Raw genomic sequence first — 18978 nt, 5'->3', positions numbered from 1 at the left:
ATCTACTCTTTGGAATCACTATTGCAGAAAATACATATTCATCAATGGACACTCAGTTTGTACACCATTAAATGTTTATTGGTTATCTGAGTGGACCATGGGAAATCAGGGTTAGGGTATTATTCTGCTTTCACTATCTGGTACTAGGAACATTTAGACAGGAAGAATTCACTCATTGAAATTGGGACCTGTCCAGAATACGAGGTTAAAGAAATCTATTAATAAATGTGACTTGAATAATTAAAGATATACACATAGGCATCATGCATGCTCAAATGACATTTTGTTAATAGTCTGTCCTGGCAGTTTGGGGTGTTCTTTTAAGCGTTTTAGCAGCAACAAGCTGCTTCCTAGTCAGACATCTTAAAATAACTATGTCATTACATAAACATTCTACATCCACCTTATGCCAACCCGTGTTCTGTTTCTTTTGGAAGGGAATGAAATAAGATGAATAGACATGACCCAGAAGCCTGTGTTATAGAATGCTAACGTTTTTTAAGAGGGTGGATATTCCTAAATTGGTGAAAGAGGACCAGTGTTAAAGGTATGACTGACCTTTGCAAGATTATTTTACTGCAAAGATTCTTTGGTTTTACAAGCTGACATGCCAGAGTCAACATAAATAAGGTGCTAGGGGAATATTGCCACAGAGGAAGGAGCATAAACATATGTAGCTATCTCAGCATGACCAACTGGGCCCTGGGGAGGGGACCTGGGCACTCTGAAATAAATAAATAGCAAATATGACCTGGCCAACAATTTTATTGTTTTCAGAATTAAATTGCATTAGAAAAAAATCAGATATAGTGACCACCCTTACATAGGCAGACACAGGTTCTAGGCAACTAAGTTCAGCCTCCAAGCAAAGCTCTTGCATTAGTGGAACTCAGGTAGTAGTGAGTCAGTTCAGACTGATATTTGGATCCAAGTCAAATAGATCCCAGAAGGAGAAATCAGATTTTTCAGTGAATAAGAGGAGGCCCAGCAAGTGGGGAGTTGACATTGAGAGAGACAGGGAAAGGGGAAAATATCTAAGGATGGTTTAGGCAGTTAGCATGGAAGAAGCTGAGGAGCATCTAATTTGTAGTCAACTAGATGCATTAGACAAGAAGGTCAGAGGCCAATGACTGAATCTGATATCTCGGTTGTATTCAGCTACAAAGAGCAAGTCAAGGGACCAGGAATCAAAACTGGAAGCAACAGTCTAACTGGGTCTGAGCCACTAGGGTAATCCCTCCAGAAATTAGGGCTTTATTGCTAGAAGAAAACTTGCTTGATATTTTTACTAACAAGTCCTCAAAGATGGCACCCTAATTGAATTTGGATTGGCCTTGTGACTCACTTTGACCAATAGGATTTGATGGACGTGACACTGTGTATCTTTGGAGCAGGGCCTTAAGAGACTTGCAGCTTTCACTTTTACCTGTTAGGTTGCTCTCTTGAAACTCAGTGGACATGCTGTGAGAAGCCCAAATTGCCTAGAGGGACCACCTGGAGGAGAACAGAGTCCCTGTGATCAACAGCCCCAGCTGAGTTCCCAGCAAAGCCAGCACCAGCCATGGAAGGAAGTTATCTTGGATGTTCAGCCAAGTCAAGTCCCCAGGATGCAGCCCCCATCACATTACATGGAGCAGAAGAACCACACAGCTGAGCCCCGTCAACTCACAAAATCATGAGAGAGAGTGAAATGATTATTGTCGTAAGCCACTCAGTTTGGGGACATTTGTTACATAGCAACAGAAAAGTGAGTCTGTGAAGGTTTCAGGGAACATAAAAGCAATAAAAACTAAGCAACAATTATATCAGAGGCATTTGAAATGATGAACTTGAATTTTTTTTAAAAAACTTAAATTTCATTTAACATACCCTCTTTAGGACGACAGGGCTTTGCGTAATATACGAAAGAAAGGCTTCTATCAAAAAAATACTTAAACAATGTTTTATGATTGAAGAGCAAACTTAATTTATCTAAATAGTTTACTTGTTGTGCCACTATGATGCAATTGAAAGTAGGATGTGGTGAAATAGAGAGGTTGAAAGAAAATGTCAGATTTTACAGTTAGTTTCACACACAAAATCGGCACCAACAAATGAATGTGAGTATCATGTCTTCTCGACATTGCTGTTCCTTAATTTGCTGCTATAGCTAGACATATGATTCCCTGCATTGAAATTCACAACCTTAAGAAAGGCCTCTGCTCATCATAGTTATATGCCATTACCTCTGTGTCTGTTCCAGAGGCCGCCAACTTACAAAGCATCACATCAAGCATAAGTGCCAGAGGATAGGAGAAGATCAGAAGAACGGGTCAGATTTGGGAACAAGTTAGAAAGGAAGCCCAGGTTCTAAATCAGCACCCTGATGGTTAATGTCACAGCCTTTGCCAAAACATCAAAGTGAGTCACAATGGGCCACAGTGAGTCAAGGTGGCACAGGGTGAGAAAAGGTTTCAGGAAATCAGGAAGTCAAGATAGAGGTGAGCATTTCCCTGATTATCTAAGGTCAATAACTATCCAAGGGTCTGGAAACTTTGATATCAAATAAGGAAAAACGTAACTATCAGGTCTCAGAGTCCAAGCTTGCTAAGGTCTAGAATCTAGAAATCATGGAGATCAAAACAATTACCCCAGCAATTGGAACTCAGAAGTAACCTCAAGGTTCTTTCATACTCTTTCTGAGAATAGCAAATGGTGACCGGAAGAGAACAGAACCATGCCTCCTAGGTACTTATAGAACTGAATTCTTTTCTCTTATAATTAAAATAATCAGGCTGATTCTAAAATGGAGGTTGAAGTCCTATTACTTTTTATTCTCTATGACTTTTAAAGTATGGAAAAAATACTGCTGGAATAATTCCATTACATCTGTTCCCATCACTTGGCATTCGCTGCCCATGCAGAGCATGCCTTTGTTGGCGCAGAGCACATAACTTTGGAGGGGGAGGGTTCCTCCCTTTGCAGAATGATCATGACTGACGTAGACCTATACGACTACACTGTTGTCTTTGATTGTCTTCACTATAGTGTGACTTCAGGAAGTAGGACAATCTCCTGAAGTCACGAATTAAAACCCCCATTCCTTCATCATCTGTTTCTCAAAGGAACAACTAGATGAAAATGAACAGCCACTTGGAGGGCAACATTTCTGAAGAATCATGACCAAAAAGACACTTTGTCTGAACCAAATACAGACCATGTTTGGAATGGAAGATTTCTCACTGCAGATCCAAATCTTAAGTGACAGCTTCAAAGTCCTCTCAGATGGTATTGGCTTGAAGTCCCCTAGGAAGGGCTGGGAACCCAAGTGGACACACTGGTAATTCATTTCATAAGGGAATTATGACTTAACCAAATGATGAATCAGGAATATTTCTGCAGAATGTGGTGGCAAAAATCTGTCCCTCTCCTTCAGAAAGCTTAGCAAATGAAACTCAGTTCAGTGGCCAGAATATCTTAAAATCTCTTAAATTTGTACTAATGAGAAGAGTAACCAATTTGTAAATGATGGGGTTTTTAAACAAATTAAGCTTACAAATTTCAAATGCATACAGTAACTCTAGGACTGACAAGTGAAATGCATTAGGGACCTGCTTTAATGAATAGAGGGATTAATTTTAATTAGTATATTAGTTGTTTGCTTATAAATGGCAATAACACTCTAACTCATAAATTCCAAATTAACATAATCCAAACACATTTTTATTGTAAAGAATTCTCTAGTATCTAACTCAACAAACTTTTATGGAGAATCAACTCTCTACTACTCTCCATGGTAGGTACTACACTTGCAAAGATTAATCAGATATAGTCTCTGCCTCAGGAGTTGACAGTATAGTGAGGAAGGATGTAGTTAATTATTATATCATGTGATAAATGCTATGCTTTTGTGGTAAATAGTATGCTTTCAGAGGATGGAGGGATGAGTTTAAATCTACATGGAGAATGCATAAATATTCCATAGGAGAAATAATATCAGACTTGGGCCTTAAAGACTAAATAAGAGCTCACCAAATGGAGAAGGGTCAGAAATGTACCATAGTGGAGAATAAGCATGAACAAAGGGATGATGTTGTGAGGAAGTGAGGCATCTTTGGGAAATGACTGCAGCAAAGGGAGCCTGGGAGGGAGGCAGGATATGAGGCTGGAAAGAAGTGTGACACAGACCACAAATGCCTTTAAATCTCTTTGGAGTTGGGACTTTATCTTATAGACACTGAGGAGCTAGAAAGAGTTAGAAGACAGAGAGCAATCAGAACAGATTCCTGTGCATGGAAATGATAACTCAATCAGAGGTCCCCTCTGCTTCAGAGAGAATTAGGATTTTTGTAGTAAGAAAGCAACATGAAAGAGTCCATTTCAGCTTTCAACTTCTAAAATATCAGTGAAAGTCACTGCTCTTAATTTTCAAGAACCAAGATTTTGAGAGGAGAAAAAGTTTTTGCATATCAAAAGGCAAAGCCCGGATAGAGCTGGCAGAATGTGTGAGAACACAGTAAAGAATTACTAATTACTGCCTAGTCCCTGAATCACTATCCCCACCGCCCACATGGCTTAAGACCAATAACTCACTAGTCCCATACAACATTCTTTCATCAATCTAGAGTCTCTCTGAAATGATGATAAAATAACAAGGATGAGATGATTGGGTCCAATCTAGAAGTGTTAATACACCCATAGGGCAACTCAAAAGTTTATCCATAAACAAACTGAGAAGAGAATAGAAAAGAAGTAGAAGAGGCTTCCCTGGTGGTGCAGTGGTTAGGAATCTGCTGCCTATACAGGGGACATGGATTTGAGCCCTGGTCCGGGAAGATCCCACATGCCTCAGAGCAGTTAGGACTGTGCGCCACAACTACTGAGCCCTCAAGCCACAACTACTGAAGCCCGTGTGACTGGAGCCCCTGCTCCACAACAAGAGAAGCCACTGCAATGAGAAGCCTGTGCACCACAACAAAGAGTAGCCCCTGCTCACCACAACTAGAGAAAGCCTATGTGCAGCAACAAAGATCCAACGCAGCCAAAATTAAATAAATAAAATAAATAAATTTATTAAAAAAAAAAAAAAGTAGAAGAAAGAACACTGTGTTGCCCAGATAGGCATTCTACAAAATTTCTGGGCGGTGAGGAGACCAATGGGGCTCCCTGAACCTAAAGGACCACTTGGAGAAGTGGGACTCAACCTGGAGAGAGAACCCAGCCTCTGAGTGAGCACCTCCAGTGGCCAGAGCCAGGGAACTTGGAGGGAGCTCATCCTGCCTCCTCTGATTGTCCCCAGTTGAGTGAGCATCACCAGTGTTGCTTCCCCAGGGGGGCTGCTCGAGCTGTTCCTCAAGGACATCTCGTGCATAATTGTCTGCACTTGGACAGAGTGGAACATGCCGAGGCCTCCAGACTGCCCCGTTCAGCCAAATTCCCCTATGTGGAACAGCCCCCATCTTCAAAAGTCTAGGACACTTGTAAGCCTCAAGGAAGTGAGACCTTGACCCCATAGAGGAGAGTACCTTCACACCTCAACTTAGAGGAGAGGGCAGGGAGTCGGAGGCTGAATGAGACCAACTTGAGATTTCATCTCAGGTGCAACACTGGAGAAACACACTTCTGCATAAAAGCACATGAATAGATTTCAAGATATATCCACCCATATCCCTGTCCTCAGTACATTTTTGTAACCCCACAAAGAATTTTTTTTGTGTGTGTGTGTGGTACGCGGGCCTCTCACTGCTGTGGCCTTTCCCCTCACTGTTGTGGCCTCTCCCATTGCAGAACACAGGCTCCGGACATGCAGGCTCAGCGGCCATGGCTCACGGGCCCAGCCGCTCCGCAGCACGTGGGATCTCCCCGGACCGGGGCACGAACCCATGTCCCCTGCATCGGCAGGTGGACTCCCAACCACTGCGCCACCAGGGAAGCCCCCCCACAAAGAATTTTATTTGTCTCTACCATAAGAGAGCTGGACTTCTGACCTTAAACAACTCCCCCAGAAGGCACCAGTGGATACTGCCACTTCTCAGTTGTCCATGGAAAATGTAATTGTGTCTTGGGGAGAGCATTATGTCATTCAGGCAGTCACGTACCTTTAAGCAATTGATCAAAACACACGGGACATGTAAAGGCAGTTCTTTGCACTCATCAGTTATGAATATTTGAAAATACTTATTCCTCATGTCAAGTCCTGAAGGCCACCAACTCCCTAACAAAGATTCAAGGCATGAGTACAAAGTCCTAATCTATTTTAATGGATGAATCAGGCCACAAATATACATGTTCATACTTTACCAGATTTCTTTATTCCCACCGAGATGAAGGAATGCATTGAAGGCCAATAGTAGTAATTTTCAATTGAATAAAATGGTTGCCCAGTTCTGTTGCCAGCAGATAGGCATTGAATACCCAGATTTTCTTCCTAGTTGTTTTCCATGTACAAATGCCTGAAAAAAGAGAGAGGAAAAACAAAGACACAGCCATGTCCTCTGCTCTGCTCTCTAGGGCTGTAGAATCCTACAGGATCCCCCAAATTAAAATCTAAGGGTGTTGATTTTATGAACTCCCTGATATTAAGGCATAGGAGAGCCTTAGGAGGAAACACCAACCTAAGAGAAAAACTGTTTTGCTTCCATGAATGGGGCATGGATTGTATTTAAGAGAGAAATTTAGGAGAGAATTCACTCTTGACCTTTCTGGAGAATGGCTAAGAAGAATAAAGTGTATAAACTAAATTACTAATCACTGCATAATCCCTAAATCTGTATCTCCATGTGGTCTAAAACCGACAACTTTTAGTTCTATATACACACCATTATTTTATTAATCTTGAGTCTGAGATGATGACAAAGAAACAAAAACAAACAAAGAAAAAAGAGAAGAGATGGTTGGGTTAAATCTACCACATTGGAGTCCAGAGGAAGAAGGTAAGGTTCTTCTAGGATCCTAGAGGAAAATAAAATTTCTTGGGGGCAGCAAAAATGAACTTGGGAGAGAAATTCAAATGTACTATTGAATAATCTCACACCATGAATGGGGTTTGTCACATACCCAGTGGGGAGAAAACCTCAAACTGCCTCTGCTCGTCCCCACTCCAGTAGAGGAATCAGAGATTTTCCATCTACAGCAGCTGCATCTCCTCCAGATGTCCCACTTTTGAAGTTTTGCTTTGTGGGGTTTGCAGATGTCCTGATCATTAACAAGAGGTTTTTCTGTATGGGAATGTAGCAGGGCTGAATCTCTGATATGGGGTCATGACTGCTGCAAGACCAACAAGGGAAGGGCAGACAGGTGTTGATGGGATTAGAAAGCATATAGATATTTCAAGAAAGTTCTTCCTACAGGTGCTTGAGAAAAATGAGTCGTGCACAGAGGAATCAGGGGGCAGATTGGAGGTAGGAGAGGCTAGATGCAGGGCAATGTGAGAAAGAGGACCTTGAACTGGCAATGGCTGTGGGAATGGAGGTGAAGAAGAGGAAGATTAGGATGACTTTCAGTCTTTAGCTTGGGTAGCAATAGATTGCAATGTCATGTTCCAAAATAAGAAACAACTGGGTAAGGAAGAAAATAATTTGCAATTCTGGTGACAAAGTCAGATTGCATTGGGAAGAAGAATGAAGGTAATTTAAGGAAATGGAGATTTGAATTACCGGTTCAAAAGTCAGGACATGAAGAGAAGGTGAGAGGTGTAACATACAACCTACGGCACACTGAGAAATCTACTCTGCTGCTCTTCAGCTGACTCCCCTTTCCAGCCCCTGGTGGTGGAGAAGCAGGCTAAGATCCAGGAGATCATTCATTAACCTCACAAATTATGGCCCAACCCTCTCTTCTTATTAATGGAAGCAGGTTACACACACACACACTTCAGACTCAACAGATACTTTCTACTGCTGCGATTTTTCTTGTTTTATCTCCAGCACAAAAAAAGAAGGAACTGATCAGCATTCTCTGTAGAATTTCTCTCCTTGGAAATCAGAGTTAATTAACATCTACTGAACCCTTCCTGGACACATGGCACAACACCAAATTCCTAAAGGAAAATGAGGATGGATGGGTAGGCGTGGCACTAAAAACACATCAGAGAAAGAGCAAGCCAGTTTAACAGGTTAGAGCCAAGTTAAGCAATTTTTCTTCCCATGGCTGTGAGACTCTGCCCCATCAATAAACAAACATACTCCTAATAGAAAGTATTTGCATGCATAAATGAATAGTATTTAATTTCTTAAACTCAATTCATAAGCTCAAATACTGAGCCATCTCTAATCACCTCCTTACAAGTAATTAAAATAACTGTGAGTATAACATTTAAAAAATTGTTCACACTAACATCTGCAAGCCCCATCAGTCCCTCACATGTCATAGCACTTGGAGATCAGCAGGTTCACCCTAAACTACAACACACATAAACCCTGATCCCATGTGCATTGGCTTCTCTTTGCTTATGACACTGGTTCTCAATGCAGGCTACCATGAGCATGATGGGGTGCTTGAAAAAATACAGATGCCTGGGTTGCCCACCCACAGACTTTATATATATGGAAGTTGGACCCAACTAATGACATCTTTGTTAATCTCCCAAGAGGATTCTAATGTGCAAACCCATGGGATACCCTGTATCTCTAGGTGTATCAGTCAAATCTGAATCCCATCGACTTTTCCAAATCTACCTTCAACTACTTCCTACAAACACTAGTCACTGAGGAAATGGCCTGAGGGTTCCTGCTTCCCCCATTGCTCATATATCTACCTGGGGCATCCCCCCATTTCCCCTCCTTTCCACAGACTTCTCTTCAAGTTCCAGTTCAAGCCAAGCAGAGAGTAAATTTATTTCGAAGCCATATATCCTGGTGCCAGGCTATTTCAGCATTTCAGTTTACTGGCAAAGAAAGTTGTCACCAGAGTCATTGTTCAAAGAGACCATTGTGACAGGGAAAGACCCACAGCTATTCAGTCCCTCCCTGTCTAGGTTTGGGTGTGCACATTGCATACAATTCAAAGACATCCAGTGTAGGTTTATTCCCCCAAATTTAAGTTTCTCTCTCATAGCTTTCAGTTTTAAACTGACTTATCTATCTTGCACTCAAACTCATCCCCCTTGAAAACATGTTTAAGGCTCTTCAAACTGAATACTTCCCCATAGGGCAGCAAGAATCAGTGTACAACCAATAGGAGGTGTCCATCACTGGCCTTTGGACCAGATGAAGTGCCCGTGGAGGAGCTGGGATAGAGAAATTAGGGAAAGCCTCATGATGGTCTCACCAAATACTTAGATCTGAGAAGACTTTTTAAAATTTTTGACTTAAACAATGAGAACAACAGAATGGTACTCTGATCTGCTCTCTTACCTGAGGAATACACCCCATAGGCACAATTACCCAGTTTCCAGTGACACCTGCCTCCTAAAGTGTTAGCACCCAAACAGTCTGCTCTCTGCATGGAGACCGCTCTGGGGAAGAATATCTCCCACTGCCTCCTACCAGATGTCCACCTGCATACAACGAGTGGCATCTAAGCCTGGTTTCTGTCCTATATTTCGAGACTCTGGATAAACAAGGATTGTATGGCTGAGAAAGAAATTCAGCTCCTAAGGCAGTTGTGTCCACCTCGCCGGCGCTCCGAGTTTCTGTAATTAGCCCAGAGGAGGCGGAGCTGGAATTCTAGGCAGGAGGATCCCTGAGTGGGAAGTGAGTGTGGGGCTTACAAACATGGGGACGCGAAGGGTTCCCTGTCTGCCTCTGTCTCCGGTCCAAATACCAGGCTTGTAAAAGTCAAAACTATCTCAGTGACAGGCACTGGAGACAGAAATAGTAGAAGGGAGTTTCCGATGTAAATCTCTCCCTGGATATTTATTTTCCTGTCACTGAAATGGCCAAGTATCTGAATACCTGTAGACTGAGTTTGTCTTTATTTCACAGCAGGAAATAACCATTTTTGTAAGTTCCCTTTCTGTAAGATGCATATAGATAGATAGATAAATAGATAGATTATTCCTCATGCCATCATTACTCCTGAGGACTTCGGTGATACACGATGACAGAACACGTTCTCAGAGAGCAGACTTGATTTGGGTCTCCCAGTAACTTAAGGAACTTGCTTTGGGGAAGGTGAGGAGAAAATGAGGAGAGGCGTACAAGTATCAAGAACTATAATCTGAAAGCTGGAAAGGCCAATTAAAATGCCCTGCATGAAATTTGAAAGGAAACCATTGCAAAGGAATAAAACTTTATTAAGTATCAGACCTTCTGCTTTTGCGCGCTCTCTCTCTCTCTCTCTCTGTCTCTCTCATATCCATGAGCACACACGTGTACATGAATGGGCACGCGCGTGCACACACACACGCAATGGAATGGCTTTTATTCACTCTCATTTTCCAGATGATGAAATTAAAGCCAGACAGGCAATGTCAAGGTCATATCTAATAACAGAGATAAGTTTCCAACCTGCCCATGTGCACATCTGTGTTATCCCTACTTGCCAAATTGCTTATACTTCCTTGGTGAGTCTGTTTTCTTTCCCTCGCATCAAACAGCTCACTGGCTCCCATGCCTAAACCAGGAAAAAGTAGAGTGCAGAGGTTAAGAGAGAAGGCTCTAGGGTCAGAGTGCTGAGTTCAATGTCCAGTTCCTTCACTGTCTAGCTGTACAATCTTGGGCAAATTATTTAATCTCTCCATCCTTCAGTTTCCTTACCTATAAAATGGGGGTGATGAGGACACCATCTGCTTCAGAAGCCATTTAAAAGATTAAAGAAGACAATACAGGTAAAACACTGAGAACAGTACCTCGCATTGTAGGCAAGACATCAACTTTTACTGGGTTAAGCCACAGTGATTTTGGAGTTGTCTGTTTCTGTAGCCATTGCCTAGCCTGTCATAACCAATATATTGATAGTTCAATAAATGTCAATTAAATTAATTTTGATTGAGTCATTATGGATTAAAATTTTGTGGCAAGAACTGTTCCTGAAGGGGACTGTGGTTTTTGGCTTCTATTGTATCCCAAAAGTCAACCAACTGTCCTGTAAAGAATAATTTTAGTTGTGTTCTAAAGATCAGACTTCTTCTGATGAATACCATTATCTATCAGTATGTTCATTATTTGATCATCAAGGTATCAGCACACTACAGAGCACATAATCAGCTCAAGAAATAATTTTTTCTCTTATTTCACTCAAGGATTTTAGCAGCTGTTGCTAATCGATCCCATTTAAAAAAAAAATAGCCTGTAGTACTCACAGATCTTCTATTTTAAATCTTCTAAAAATATTATGCTTCTAGATGAAAGACTGTAGAGATATCTGAAACTAAATAAATAATAAATTCCTAAGAAGTCCATTTTCAATAAATGATGAGAATCCAGAAAGTGAGAAAATCTATCTTGGGTATTCCCATCTGAACTGACAGCCTCATTTTAATTTCCATGAATGTGCCTTACTTACAAATTCTAACATTCTCATCTAGAACAGAGCCTTGCCAGACTTGACCCTGGGTTTCTATTGTTTCCCGTTGAATTCAGGGAGTTGAAAGCATAACACTTCCTGTAGCAAGCAATTGGCTTCTGTAGGTTTATTTCCCTCAGTTCCTTGAAGGGGGGGAAGCCCAAATAAGAAATTTATCGGATGCTAGTCAGAACGAAAAGAGGGACCCTCTGCTGTGTCTGCAACAGGAGATGTGACACAGGTCTACCACTACGGCTCATGACAAACCATAGTAATACTCTGCAAAGATATACAACAGTGAACTTTATAAAAATGACCATCAGTTAGCTACCCATCCATAGCACATAAATACATAATTAACTTTCTAAACATGGATATTTTGGGCATTTAAAAATGTATACTAATTACTTGATATTCTGCTCATTCCAGGCCAGTTATATAAATACTGAGTTGAGAAACTTCTTAAAATGCACAGAATTAACTTGGTCATCTTCAAGAGTAATTGACTAAATACATAATTAGAGTCTTCTTAAACCAGGTATTGTAGACTCAGTAATCTTTAATGAATTTTGCATCATTTTAACCTAAGGTGTCAAGGCTTAAATAGAATTTGAAATGTAGAGGTCATTGACCAAAGCACATAACTGGCTTGGGCAGATGCATGATTGCAGATCACCAGTGAGCTGACTCCTTCGAAACACTACTCAAAATAACATGATAAACGTGTGTTGATTCATCTACTTGGAATATTTCTCATAAAGAATTTACCATTTTAACATCTTTAAAGGAGAAATTTTAATTTTTTCTCAGTTGTTGTGGGAAAGCTCCTCTTTACAAAAGAATATCACCTAATTAAAGTAGAAGGGATGATAGAAATGTTTTAAATCATCATTTTGCAATTGAAGCCCCACCCATGAAAACATTGATTCAGACGAGGAACATCAACGGTGAGCCAAAACCATTGGATAAAATGTTGTGAGGAGAAAACGCTAGTCTCAAGGTGTCAAGTGCCATCCCATTGATTACTTGCTAATTGCAAAGAATAAAAGAGAAATCGTGACAATGGAAAGTTCTGGACATCTTATATTAGCATCATTATTGGTGGGTCCGGCTCAATGATGTTCTGAGATGTAATATGCAGTATCCAGCAATACCTATGAGGTCTTCCTGTTAACAGTGTTTAACCTTGTGCTAATCAAGCCTTTAGACTTAACGTGCAGTTTTCAGGAAGTAGAACAACATAAATCACTCCAACTGGAAACCATCAGGCTAATCCAGGATGGAGGATAATCCCCTATGCAGGAGAAGGAGGGGAGGGAGAAGAAAAAACGGAAGGACCCATGGATGATAAAAGTGCCCCAGGCTCTGAGAGTAATTGTTTTAGATATGTTCCATAGAAGCCGGTGGGATAATTGCAGAATCTCTCAAAGTAACGATTTTAAAAAGGATAAGGTCCATTTGAACACCGAAACCTTGATATATAAAAGAAAATTAGTCTTTTATATGTATGTATGTATCACTCATACATACAGCACACAAAATATTAAAACTAGTAAATACGAGTCAAATAGTCCATCCCACATGACACAACAATGAGAATTCACCAGAAAACCTAGATCAGCCATTTTCAAAATTTATTACGCATCGGCCACACTTGTGGTATTTGTTAAAAGTGCCGATTCTTGAAGCTTACTGAGTCAGAAACTCTGTAAATATCCTGATGCTGTGTAGCTGAAGGAAACACAGATGAAATTTCTGGAAGCCCATACTACCTGGGCTCTGGTCCTGGCTCCATCTTACAAAATCTGGTGATCTTCGGAATGCCATCTAACTTCTCTGGCCTCTGGATCTCCTGTAAAGGATGGAAGCTGATTTCTAGATACAAGTTTTTGTTTTTGTTTTTTTGACCACACCTTGCAGTATGCGGGATCTTCCCCAACCGGGGATCGAACCCGTGCCCCCTGCACTGGAAGCGCGGAGTCTTAACCGCTGGACTGCCAGGGAAGTCCTGGAAGCTGATTTCTAAATACCTTCTTGTTCTAGAGTTCTTTGCCTATGTCAAACTCTGCTGCTTTTGCTCTCTGAGTGGCCCAGCATACTAAACATTATTCTTAGTCCACGTGGATAGACTCTGAACCCCAAATTGTCCTCTGATTGGCTGGACAACCTGAACTCTGACCTCATATTTACTCTCATGACTAAGAGAACCATACCATGACTGGCCTGGCCCAACTGGCAGTCTTACACTTGGTTTCCCAAACCTCCAAACTTGATAATGATTCCACAAAGGGAAGGGTCATGGAAAACAGATCAGATACTTCAAGGAAGCCTCTAAGGGTGGGAAGGGGATAGATTAGTCAGGGCGAGGAAGGGAACTCCAGGCTAGGAGAACAGCGTGAGCACAAGCGTGAGGATAGGAATGGGCAAGGGAGGCTCAGGGTCACTCTACCATGATCAGAGTGTTTGTGTCAAAAAGTGGTTGGATTTAAGAGAAGTATTCTAGAATTCAAATCAAACTTTAGTTTTTCTTACATTTCAGTATCAGAGCTAGAGTTGAAGAGAAGCCTCAATAAAGAATTTTCCAAATGTGAAACAGTGCTACAATCATGCACGAGAGTAAGTTTCTCTCATCAAACAAGTCAGTGATGGTTAAGCTCACACTTGGCATATGCTGTTTAAAATGCATCATATACATCTGCAAATATAAACATCTGCAATGAACAAAGGTAACTAAATGGGGAAGAGACTGCTTGTACTTCCAGAGACCTCGCTATCTCAGAAGTGGGTAGAGAAGTCGACTGTGAGGGCAGGAGACATTTGGTGGGGAAAGGGTTTCACTGCCAACTCAGCCTCTGCCATGTCATGAGTCACAGAACTGGCAGGCTCTGAGTACACATGCAGTCTTAAGACCCTCTATGCTTGCCAGTTCTCCTGAGTAGATTGTACCCAAACAATGCCCACTTCTTTGGGGAAGATTCTTCTGAATGAAATTTTTCCTTTGAGGGCAAAAAGACATACACAACTTCCTTTAGAGTAAGTTGATAAAATGTGCCTAAAATTCAAAAGGGGAGGAGAGTCGACTTCATCCATGGCTGGGATTTTCCTTTATCCAATATATTTAGACTGAAGGGGAGTTTCTTGGCTGCCAAGGCTCCCAGGACAGGCTGCTGGCAGCAAGTTCTCTGAGAAAAGCAGCAGATGGCCTCTGGGGAGCAGAGAGAGTCAGCCAAGATTTCCCTAGAGAATCACTGGATGGATGTCCCAATTACTTCAGGCACACAAGCCATTAGGCCCTAACCAAGTCCAACCTTCATTTAGAGTTTTAAAGCCTAGGGTATGTGCGAGCTGTATGCCACAGAAGATGTTGGTCCCATCCATGTAAGAGGAACCGATTCTTCTCCCCAGAGCCAGCCTGGTTAATGTGAGGCATGACAATGCCTAACTTCTCCCAGACCAAGCCTTGAATCAAGTGCTAATACTGGTCAGTTGACCTTATGGGTAGTTGAGACGGCTCGTCTGCCCTCGTCATATCAAATTGGCTAATTGGTTCATGCACAATATTTGCTAACTTAAAATAAAGTTCCATGAGTTTGATTAAATTGTATAATCTTTTCTGGTGGCAGCTTTGTATTTCTGGAGGGGGTTCACAAAAAATAAAAAGAGAGTTCTGTTTTTACCTACAGCAGACTGGACTCAAGGTTAAAGTAGGATTTAGCCTGAGTCAACTCACATACATTCATTGGATGCTCATTCCTAAGGCAGCGACCATTCTAGGATGAAGCAAAAGAAAACAAACACAGAACATCACCAAAAAAGGAAACATGGCCATAGCTCTCTTTTAAAAATCATCGATAAACGAGTATTGATGAGTACTGATTCTGATCAATATATTTCAAGATGTTGAGTGAATGGGGAGAGTGTGTTCTCAAGGATGCTTTAATTTATCAGGGGAAATAGGACTCACACAGAAAATACTGTACTAGGAAATAACACCAAGCATAGTTGGATAGATTGGTTCTAGTGCCGTAAAATAGACAAGGTACCATTTTGGAAAGTGCCTACTACAGTATGTGTGTTTCATTTCAGGATTTTCAGGTTTGGTGTAGTTGGCTACCTCTTCAAGGAAAGCCTCTCATATCCAATAGACTAAAGAATTTGGATACCTATTGGAGAGGTTGGATGCCATGGAGGGAATCATTCATCCATCCCTCAAGACAGGAACTGTTCATCATCTTAGCTGAGCATTTTGAGCTCCGTGCAATACTGAGTTGTTCCAATCTAGGCTGTCAGTCCCTTCATTTTGGAAAACTTCAGATGTACTGCTCTTTGCTTGATAAATGCGAATACATTTCGCATTTTAAGTTTTTGTTTTTCTTCTTGCTCTTCTACTTTTAAAAACATCTTTATACTGAAGGCAAAAAGATCACATAACAGAAACAGGATCACATAACAGAAACAGGAAGTAAAGCAGGAAGTAAAGTAGGCCTTGCATGTGTCTGGCTCTATTACTTGGTCATACTGCTCTCTCTGCCTCCATTGCCCAAAAGCTTGTATCTGGATGTCCAAATCCTCTTCATCACTCAAAACCTCCATCAGATACCACATCTAGGGAGTCCTTTCAAATCTGTATCTCACGCAAGTACAATCTTTCCCTAGAACATTCACTGATTCTCTCACAGCATTTAGCACTTCTTCCTATATATAAACTTTTATGTATATTGACTTCTATAATACATAAACCACACATCTTGTCAACATCATAACATAACCTGCTGCATCTAAAATCTATTACAGTGTCTAAAAGCACTCCACATTCAGTAAATGTTTATTGGAAATATTTACTGGATGAATAAATGAATTAATTAATCAATGCTGGGAGATCTGCTTGATACAGTTTTCTGAGTAAAGTAAGTGGTGAAGTTACAAGTTGACAGAGAGGCAGAGTAGGCGTTAAGATAGTCTGCCGAGAGGGGGAAGTATGAAGGAGCTGTTTTGGAGACTGGTACAGCAAAAGCACTGCAGAAGCATCGTAGGAATGCTGACTGAGTGCCCGTCAGAGGCTAATTGCGGTTGGGAATTTTAAATTAGAACTGTCAGCATAGGTGTGGGGTTTTTTTTCTCTAACAATATTCAGTTGTTTGGATTGAGGGGCAGTGTGTGTTGGTAACTGAGTTTAATGAGCATTTGAGTTTGCCAACTAAATACAACAAAGTGAGAAACAGGGCAAGGAGAAGTGCTGGCAAGGGATCCCGACGGACCAGAGTAAATAAGGAGGAAAGTGAGAACACCGTTGGGACGTGGAGTGATGACGGACAAGGACAAAGTAACAGGGTCAAGGATTGAATATCTTGATTAGTAACATGGAAGGCAGAGCCAAGAACTTTTCAAAAATATATCACAAAGTGATAAAGAGAAAGTTGTAAACAGAAAGGGCCCATTGCACACTGCTCAGAATAAAATGTGACTACCCAATACTTCGAGAAAGGGAGGACACATCTCAGCACATGAGTATGAGACATCTTAAAGTGATTCACAATGGAAAAAAAAAAAAAGAGCTTCCTTACACAAGGAAAAAGAACAAGAAGCAAAAAAAAAAAAAAAAAGAATCAACATTTGATTTCTCACCACTTTCCCGGGATTCAGGAGGACAATGTTTGAGATGTTCAAAATGATTTTCATCATCAGTGTATTTTTAAAAATGCAACCTGACTAATGCAAGCCTAGTGCAACAGTAAGAGCTCATCAAGGGTTCCACTCAACGTGGTGCTGAGAGTTCATGCAGGATTCCCTTCCCAACCCCAAACAGAGAGAAGTAAAGTAGTGAAATATTTATTTAAAAACCATAGCAACAAACTAATATCATGCGCCTCCTGATGTCATGTAGTAAGAAGTAGACGACATCACCTATGTGGTACTCTGACAAAAAAAAAAAAAAAAGACCACCTAACCTGACTCGAATCGTAATAAAACAATCAAAGAAATCCAAATTGAGGACATTCTGCAGACAAACTGTCCTGGCCTCTTCAAAATCTGTCAGTGCCACAAGGGTTCCCTGGTTGCCTCTCCCCACCCCATGAAAAAAGTCTGGAGAGAAAAGACTAATGAGATATGAAAAGAAAGGCAATTCATGACCCATGATGGAATCCTGGCTCAAAACATATTTATAATGGGCTATCATTGCAAAACTCTGTATTTGGTATGGATGACAGATAATAAATTTTCTGAGTGTGATAATTATATTTGAAGTTATGTAGGAGAATATTCTTATGCTTACAAGATACATGACTGAAGTGTTTATGGGTGAAGTTCCAAATAATGATGTTTACAACTAACTCTCAAATGCTTCCAAACAAAAAAAAAAGAGAGAGAGAGGGAGGAAGTAAATCTGCCAACACGTTAACAATTGATGAAACTAGGTGAATCTCAGATGTTAATTTTACTACTCTTACCATTTTTCAGTAGATTTAAACTTTCCCCCAAAAAAGTTGGGGATAATAAAAGACATAGCAATGCTCAAAAACAAGGTCAATACTCCATATATCAAAAATGGAAGCACAGAAACAAAACACAGTAATAAGCAGGGAGGAAACAGAAAACCTACTGGCTTCTGGGTCTAGTAATAGGTAAGGTTATCCTGGAGATTATTAATGCCTGCGGGGTAGAGAGGAAGGAATCTGCTTACCAAAGAGGCAGAGAATGGAGCTAGGTGAATGGTATGAAACCTCAGGCTATGGAAGAGGTTCCCCTGTAATGAACAAATTTTTAAAGTAGCAACACTGCTGGGGATGCGGCATCTCTATTGCACTGCCGTCCGAGGCGGAGGGCTTATATAAGGGGCTCACAAGGCACATCAACAGAACGCTAACCATCAGAGACCCTAGTTTAGCGTCTGAACCATCCTGAGGACAGGCGTTTCAGATTCAATCGCTATTAACTGAGCCATTGCTATGTGCCAGGTGACCTGAGAGAAGCTTTCCCACGTTATCCCCTTGCGTCCTCACGGCAACTCCTAGTTAGGGTGGAATCCCCACTGCATAGGGAACCAGAAGCTCAGAGAGGTCACGTGACTGGCTCGAGGCTATGCAGATAGTTATACAGAGAGTAAATGGGGCATTTTGAAAACCAGCTTTTCATTATTATCATTATAACTGTAATACATGATCATTCAATTCACATACTGGGGTAAAGAGGAGGGCAAAGGTCAATAAAAGTGGTTGGGGGGAGGAACTGAAATTTGGTGGGACCACGAAAGATGAGTGGAATTTACATGGGAAGAGGGGGGAGGGGAAGCTTTCCGAACCGGGGCACAGAGAGAAACAAAAGATGCGAAGGCACCAGATGTGTTCAGAGGATTTAGCAGAGCCCATCCGGCTGCACTGAGGGCTCGTTCTACAAGAAGCAGAAGCAAAGAAATGACGCCGGGTGCCAAGCAGCGGATGCAGCAGCGTGTGCATTTAGCGACAGTGGCACAACCCTGAGGAAATGAAAGGGATTCTTCTCGCTGCTGTCAAGGGCAGCAGCATCTCCCGGATGATGATTAATTGACAGCTCTGC

This window comes from Leucopleurus acutus (genome assembly GCF_964270905.1).
Source record: "Leucopleurus acutus genome assembly, chromosome: 13".
Taxonomy (NCBI): domain Eukaryota; kingdom Metazoa; phylum Chordata; class Mammalia; order Artiodactyla; family Delphinidae; genus Leucopleurus; species Leucopleurus acutus.
The sequence above is the reverse complement of the archived record's forward strand: the minus strand, read 5'-3'. Positions refer to the sequence as shown.